Source organism: Monodelphis domestica, chromosome 4 (genome assembly GCF_027887165.1).
Source record: "Monodelphis domestica isolate mMonDom1 chromosome 4, mMonDom1.pri, whole genome shotgun sequence".
Classification (NCBI taxonomy): domain Eukaryota; kingdom Metazoa; phylum Chordata; class Mammalia; order Didelphimorphia; family Didelphidae; genus Monodelphis; species Monodelphis domestica.
Genome location: NC_077230.1, coordinates 431,031,061 through 431,040,000, shown reverse-complemented (window position 1 = coordinate 431,040,000; position 8,940 = coordinate 431,031,061).

Here is an 8,940-nt window from a genome sequence, read left to right as displayed (position 1 = left end):
ATGGAGGTTAATTGTAGCCTAAGGAAAAATCCCTCCCATTTTTACCAGCTGGTGTTTGATTCCGAAGACAAGCATGAAGGGCAGCTACCAGCAGCCTGGGGCAATGAGTAATCTGGGTCGGAGACCATAGGTGCTGGGGCCGGGGATCAGGTGGGCCACATGAGCAAGAAAAAGGCCAGGAGCAGGAGCTGGAACAGGAGCCAGGGTGGGCAGGGCCAGGATCACATGAGCTATCTTGATCAAGAAGGTGTGGAGAGGCAATCAGGGATAGCCAGAGCAGAGCTGATCAAGAGGCTTTTCTGAAAATCCTTGGAGGAACGTGGCTTTAAAAAAATCAAGGCAGTTGCTATTAAAAGCTGGACTTAGTCACAGTAGAGAAAAGATTTAGGAAAGTTAAGAAGATTGAGGGTATTTTGTCACAACCGACTGTAAGGCTCAGCGCCAGGGTCGGCCAGCCCTGTGTGACCTTACTTGGGGTAATGAAAAGTGAAGAGTAATGAATGGACGCTATATGAAAATGCATAACGACAAAGCTTTATTGGGTTCACACAAAGCATATATAGGTTGACACACAGGAAGATATGATGTTACCGCCCAGCAACAGCAGGAATTGGGCAGATTCATAGGAATTCATGACGTTACCTGCCAGGCACAAAGAAGAACTGAGAAGATTCCAAACAAAGGCAGAGAAACAAGTTTCCCACAGTCTCTCACAATTTCTCACAAACCTTATCAATCCTCCCTCTGCTGACTATTCCAACCTTGAGCATACAGCTGGGCAGGTCGTACACAGTTCAACCCACGACCTTGACTATGCAGCCCAAGCAGGGAGAAGAGGAGGTTTTAACCATTATGGCTCTGCCTTTACGGCAATGCCTCGACTACACCGACGTGGTCAACCAAACTGTAACAATTAAATTAGTCTCTACTGATAAAAATATTATATTTTATGGGGTTTATTAAAGATTATTAGAAATCAAGGATAAAGAAATACAAAACAAGAAAAGCACGAGCCTAGGGTTTATTATCCCATTCACATTCACTTACTACATCTTGCATGCCGTAGAGAGACGTGTGTGTGCTTAGAAGCTGAAGAAGAGAGAACTTGGGAGGCAGAGAGCCCTTTAAATATTAAATTGTATTCTCGCTCTCAGGTGAGGTCTCAGATGAGATTATAGGGAATTCTGGGAAGTACCAAGGACTTCTGGGGATTGAAGTCCAGGGTTCAAATCTCCATTTTATAGGAGGATGATCCAGTGCACAGCTGTGAGCCTGGAGTCTGGAAGACTTGAGTTCAAACCCAGACTCAGGTATACCCTAGTTGTGTAACTACAGGTTGGTCACATTACCTATGTCTGCCTCGGTTTCCTCATCTTTTAGAGCTGTAAGGACCAAATAAGAGAAGGTATTTGGAGCGCAATATACATGTTAGGCAAGTGTGTAGAAACCTAGAGCCAGAGTGAGAAAACATGGTGGAGATTAAAGCTTCCTCAGAGGGGAGAGAAGCTTTAAGGTAGGAAGATAGAGACAGGATAGAAGTTTTAGATACCACGAGGGGGATGATGGAGTCAAATTAGAGATATGAGGTGGCAGGAATGAGTCTTTATTAATTTTCCATGAGCCACAGCTAAGCTCTGATCAAAGGACCCTTCCAAAGGCTTTTACCAGTCCAGAGATCCACATTTAATACCACACAGGTTGGAGAGATGAAAGAGAGATAGAGACAGCCATCAGCTAGCCTGAAAGAGAGAGAGAGAGAGGCAGAGCTTGCTGGGCTATATATAATCTTTGGTATGCAAATATACACAGTACACAGGGATGATTCTCATTGGTTAATGACAAGGTATAGGTGTGGTTTCTCTTAACCAGGTGAGCACAAAGAAACCTGTGTTCCCGCCTATCCTGGGGGAAGCTGGGGTCAAGGGTCAGAGGCTTTCCCAGCCACGTGCAATACTGAGCATGCTCAAGACTGAGCATCAAGGGAGACAGGAAGAGCACTCAGGAGCCCACTTGATCAGAAAGGGGAGATAAATGAGGAGTTTGGGAAGTATCACAAGCCTGACACATGGACTAGTTGGAGAAGTGACAGGAATTAACTTATTCCTTTCTGCCCAAGGCAAGACTTCCTTCATCAGTAGATCTCTTATGTATTTTCACTTTATGGACTTCATTTTCTTTTACCACTGGCATATCTCTAAGTGAGCACAAAGAAATTATTCCTGCTTCTTCCTCTTTATCTTGTCTATTTAAGTTTTTCCCATTATTGTTTACTCTGTTGGTATCTTGTGCAGAGCCTTGAGTCATATTCAGGTTTATTAAGTGCTCGAGGGCATCTAATTGGAATTTCATTTGCATAACCATCATCTTCATGCCATCCCTTCTAAACCAGGTCACCAGATATTGTAGACACTTAACACACAGGCACACAGACACACGAGACTTATAGAACACACAGGCACAGATTACAGCCAGGGGTACATAAGCCATAATGACACATAGCTTAACATCCATTAGGGGTTTCAGATATTCCATAGCAAATACATAATGACAATAATTAGGGAACATCATAATTACAAAATAAGGTACATACAGAAAATAATCAAAGAACAGAAACAGTACATTTCTAAACATGTCTACAGACATGCCAGCTTCCATTGTAAGATTATTTCTAGAATGTATATTGTACATAAACTAAGACAGGTTTTTTTTTCTCTTACAATGTCTGCTGGAGTCTGTGGAGCAGCTTCAGTAACCCCTTCAGGAAGTCAACCCTCAGAATTCTATGTTACTCCCTAAGCTCCTAGCTAGCTAAGTACACAGAGAAATACACAATCATACAAGAAATAAATACAATATACAGATTCTTAACCTAGCTGGCTTGCCAAACTATTATTATAGGACTTTGGATAAGGGAAACACAAAAGGAAAAAACATATAAAAATCGACTTTATTGTTTAGAAAGGAAAGGAATAAGGGTTTAGGGATTTACTTATGCTTATTCTTATTTTAAAAAATAACTAACTATGCTAACTAGGTTACTAAACTAAAAGAACTTAACAAAATGACCAAATATCACAGCAGGGGTCCAAAACCAGTTAGAGCCAGGATTTGTTGTTACATGTCCAAGAAAGTCCTGATGTCCAAGTGAGACTGAATGCTCCCAGCAAATAAATACAGGAATCCTTCCACATTTTCAACACAGGGGAAATCCTCTTCAGATCCCTTTTCAGACTTTCCCCTTGACTTCCTCAGGAAACCAGAAGAAAAAAGTCCATTGGGACAAGATGGAGTCTTCCCAAATCCTCCCCTCAGGCTTCCATGTGACCTTTGGTCACATGACACTGTTAATCATACCTAGGATTGCACTTTTCCTTTCTTGCACAGTTTTGCAAATTGCAAACCTTTCCATACTTTATCTCACCTGCCCTCAGGCCAGGAAGGAGCAGCTAAACAGCAGCAAGGCTCAAATAACCTTATTACTGGTCAAACTTACCATTTAACAGGTCTTGCCTTAGAAACTGCCAATAACGCACTGAAAGGAAAAACAGTTTTTTGCTGTTAGGACCTTTAGAACCAGCTTCTGTACTTAAACATTTTGATTCCTACCTGACTTTTACCGATTATTATTAGAAGATGTTTGGTGTCTTTGTATCCCATTAGAAACAATTAAAATTGGCAGATAGAATCAGTTAAGATTTATCAGAAAACATTCACTGCAACTGTTTATTCTGATTATTTATTTTTAGCTTCCCTTGCCTGCCCTCCCCCAGGTTAGATACTGCCTAGGATCTACCCATCTACACTGGCCACATCAAAGACAACACTTTTTCTAAACATGTGGCTCCTTTGCCTGGCTGATGGTTCTTCAGATAAATTTACCCCAAAGGGGCTTGCCGTGTAAAGGAAAAATGAGAGTGAGAAGCAAGCCATCCTTTGGAATGTGACAGGAGGGGGAGTGAGAAACTGTTGAAAAGAAAGGGTCCTTGTCCTCTGAACTGTGTTGGGTGAAGAGCAAGGACCTTGAGCTTTAGATCCCAACCTGTGGAAAAGCCTTGCCTCCATTTCCCTTACCCAGAAGAAGAGACAAGATTCCTGAATGTTTGGCAGTATCCACTAGAGGAAGAACCAAACAACAAGTGCTGCTGAAAGGGGCTGATTCCTTCAACTTCAAGGGGTCCCTCTGAAGATCCTTTCCATCCCTTGACCTTCCCAAGAAGGACACTTGCCATCTGTTTAGTTAGGATAGAGACAGTTATTAGGGAAGAAAAGAAAGATAAACTGAAAGTGAGCCATTTTGACTCAGCTGAAGAAGAAGCAAAGAAGACTTGTAGGGTCTCCTATTCCCCAGGCTTCATGTTTATTGTTATACCCATTTTTTGGCACACAGATATATTACCTAACCCACATGTCTAAATAGACTTTATTGGAAAAGTGATACATTAACTTTTAACAAATCACTTGATTAACATTCTGTATTCTTGTATTGTGATTACAGAGTCTTGACAGCCTAAAGGTTTCACACAAGATAAAGGATTTTGTCACAGGTGGCTTAATTTTCTTATCCCCCTGTGAGGAGTTTTAAGCTTACAAACAATCAAGGAAATTTACTTATTAATTTTAATTAAAAAAATAATCAATCAGAAGTTCTTAAAGACAATTCAACAATCATATCATTGAGGTTGAGAGGTACTGAGAACACAATTCAGATTTAATATTTGACTGATCATTTCTCAGGGTTTACTCGGTAGTTTCTCAAGGGGAAGAATCAAGTCATTGAGGCATGATGAAGCTTGGTGTACCTGCACATTTTCTATGGGCCTTTATGACTGATTTGTGTGCTGGTTTCATGAGAATAAGTTTCTGTGAGTGGGAAAGTTCTGGGCTTGGCTTGTAGCTACAGTTTCACTGGGATTTATGTACCTAAGTAAAAGTTAACCCATAGCAGCCTTTTGGGATTGGGTTTGAGGGTCTGATCTTTTGGTGATGCTTTGCAGAAATTGGGTGCAGGTGTTTTGCTCTTGCATTATTCCTTCTGAGACGAGGGGGATAGTAATCATGTCAATTCCATAGGTAGGGGATGTTAATGAGAGAAGTTAAAGGGGACTGAGTGGGCATCACATCTTGCCAAGGACCACTCTGTGGTCTCCTTAGCTACCACGAGTGACTTTGTCAAGACATCCTGGCCTGATGGCTCCCAGCAATTCTTCTCTAAGATAAGTGATTGCACCAATATTCTTTGACAATGTTTCTGACTTAGGCAAAATAACTACAGGATCTCTCCATGTTCCCACATGTAAATGTGGTCTCTTTATTGGCCTCATTATCCCTATACCATTCTGAGTTGTCTGAGGATCCATAAATAATTAATAACAGTCGACAAGGTCAAATGTGGGTTTGCTCGGTTGTATCCAGGGGCAGGCAAAGAACTCGAGTTTCCTGTTGAATAGCTTTGGTATGTTTCCATGACAAGGATATAACATTGTGTTCATTTATGTCACTGATCACTTGTCCTGATAATGGAGAATTATTATTGCTAAAGGGACTTTTGAAAGGAAGCAAGGGAGCAGAGTTGGATGGAATACAACCAACCAGGAATTGCCAGGGGGAGACCTTAGAATCCTGTGAACAGATTCTGAGACAGTTAACATCCCCGGGAGGAGGGGGAGCTGAGGAGAGCAAGCAACTGCTCTGGAGCTGATCTCTCTCTCCTGAGTCTATAGTGAAACCCATTCCACCATCTGTTGTGATTTCCAGTGATTCCTCTGTAATACCAGACATTGAAGAAACATCTCAAGACCTCTCGAGGACACTTCGCTTAGTAGTGAACTGAACTGCTAAGTTGCCTCGGTGGAGTTTGTCCAAACCAGGGTGACTAGGTCACTACTGACACCATCCTCTGACTTACCTGCTATTTCTGGCTACCATCAAAGACTCTCTTTGCTTGGGCTTAGCTTCGGGAGGGAGTTGGGAAACAAGGGGAAATGCAGGTAGAGAGGAAGTGAGTGAATCCCCGACATTTGTTGGGGTTGAAGAGGCCTTCTGCAAGCTCAGTGGTCTGGGGAAAGGTAGATTTGTTAGTGTTAGGGACGCTACTTGCCCTCCACCCAATACCCAATGCTTTTTATCCTCGTTAATAAACCTGCCTTTGTTAATCAACTCAAGTCAGAATGAGTTACCTACTGGCCTTCTGAGAGAGAAGCCATATGTCTGTCTCTCTGAGCCTGAGCACACCGTCCTCTCAGACTGAGTCAAGTGAAATCTCAATCACCCATCTGAATCACCTTTTACACTACAAAAGAAAGAAGTGGGACATGGCCATAGCAAGGGGAAATGGTCTGCTAGTCTGATTGCGACTCCAGGCAAGATTCATACCTATAGCCAACTGCGTTGACAATAATTCCCAAAGCCAGGCTCAGAGTCCCCTTAGTGGGAATACTTTCCATTCAGGAGGAAATGTCAGACTTAGAGAAGTCAAGGCAGGAGAGTTCCCCTGGAGTCCATTGCTAAGCCCCTCTCTCTGCTTCTCCCTTGAGACAGAACTCTACCTGCAGCTCATGGCTATTACCCACATAGGGCTGCTGCCAACACTCTGAATCATTGGCTCAGGAGCACTTCCTGATAATCATACCTGGCATCAGCCTCCGATGAATATCACTGACATTCCCCGAAGGTTTCAGAGGAAATAACAAGTTTCACAAACTATGCCTTAATTCTAATGATTATTTCTCATCTGGTGTTGCAATAGTGAAGTTTCTCAGGCATTAAAAGCTTACATTCTCTCCTAGAGGTTCAATTCATTCTGATAAAAACAAACACTTACAAGCAAAAAATTGCTAGCATTTTGGAATTCTACATTTATAGGGAGCATATGATAGCTTGCTGGAAACTCCAGAGAGATACTGCTCAATTGCAGTAAATCTGCAGACAATGTAAACACATATAGCTCTACTTTTCACTTCCACTGTGTGACCCCCAGGAATGAGAAAATCACAGCCACAACCTGGAAGTAGCAAGGCTTGTAGCCCCCTCCCCCCAGCATGAGGACTTGATCAGATTTCCTCCCCCAAATATCAAACATTCTCTCTGGATATGACTGGTGCAAGAATTCCATGAAAAACCCAGCTAGGGAGTCACCCACTGACATTGATCTAGTACCTATAGAAAACTCTGGTGAGAATCACTGAAGTAATCTGTATCCATTATCCTTATCTTGTGAATCATTGTGCATCCTGGCTTCTGTATGAAGCTTACCTAATCCCTTCACCCACATCATTTACCCTATAAATAGTAGCCCTCAAATCATTCCACTTTGTCACTGCTCAAAGGCACTTGTCTGTGTGGTTCTTTGTCAGCACAGACCCTCCTGTAGTCCCAGATATCATCTTCCACAAGCTGTTTCCAGAGCTGGCCTCTCACACCACTGCATGGGTAATTCACAATAAAACAGTTCTATGAGATTAAACAATTCCTCTCTCTAAACAAGGAGGGCTACAATGGAGAAGGGGACAAGAACTTTACTTGCTTTCATGGTTCTCAAGCACACAAGACTTGAAAAGATCTCTTCAATCGTCTCCTTTAAAATAGAGCCAATTACGCCCTTGAAGAGTTCTTACATCACACAAAAGTACACAAGAAAATTAAAATGTATTTTATATCACAATCTTTTCTTATATGTTTCATATCATTATTGTATGGGAGAAATGTGTCCAGTCTGCAATAAAACAACTAAGGCAGAGATGCGAAGCAATAACTGTTTGTTCAAGTTCATTGTCACTAAACAACAGGGTGCATTTATGACAATGAGTCAGGCTCAAGAGGGTCAAGGGAGGAGTTTGCAAAATGCAAGACCAAAATTCCATTTGGAACTCGAAGGACCTGGGACTGGGCAGGAAGAGACAGTAACTGAACAAAGCAGGTAACAACAGTTGGTTCTGGACTCCTTAGGAGACACAAGCTGTGTGCTGCTTTCTGCTCTCAAGATACTGAGAGGGTAGCTGGTTTGGGTATTCCTTGGGTGGACCAAGGACAAGCCTTTCAGGTCCCTCTCTGGGGCTGTCTTGAGGTACCTGCCTGCTTCCTGCTGTTCACACTACAAAGAGAAACTGGCTTGATTTTGGAGGTGCTGACATCTTTCTGTGGAGCAAAGGAGGACTCCTGTTGTGAGAATCCCTGAGGGCCCTCCATTGGCTTTCCCTTACCAAACCCCACTCCAATGTAACTAAGCCTTTCGTGGTCAGATTAAGTTAGATTAGAAATCTTAGCAAATTAATATCTGGGTGGGTGATATAGTAAGGTGGTTCCTCATCCCTTGTCATTCCTTTGCCCTTTTTGTTAATAAAGCTGTTTTATACAATCCTGAGATCCCTTCCTTCAGCCTCCCCTACCCTCAAATCCCCCTTTTTCAGTTGAGTCATAGAGTGAAAAGACATTGTCCCAAGAGGTGAGCAATTCAAGATCTGCTCAATGTTCACCAATTCTTCAGGGAGCAACTAAGGAGCAAGGGGCTCCTGAAGTGACCGTGGATTTTCCACTGAGCCTTATGACACATCTGTGATGAAGAGCTTTAGTGATCAAGGCTAGGGCAGAACCCTTTAGCTGTGGTCAAACAGTGGTGTGTCAAAGCTAAGTCAAGACCTAATAGAAGAAGAATCTGCTCAGATGGTCAACCTAATAGAATTATCCTTAATTGCATTATACAGGAAAATCTGTTGCTGATTCCTACCATTCTGAATGTATATCAATGTCTGTTAATAGAAGTGAAACAATCACTGCCCTACCAGGATGGAATCCCATAATGAATACCGATTGATACTTAATATAGGGAGAAACGAATGGATTCCATCATTCAATAAAGCAAGGGCTTAACTCAGGTGAAGTCTGAACTCTTTCTCCTCTTCCTCCCCCACCCCCATCAACTCAAGGAAGACTTGTCTTTCTGGG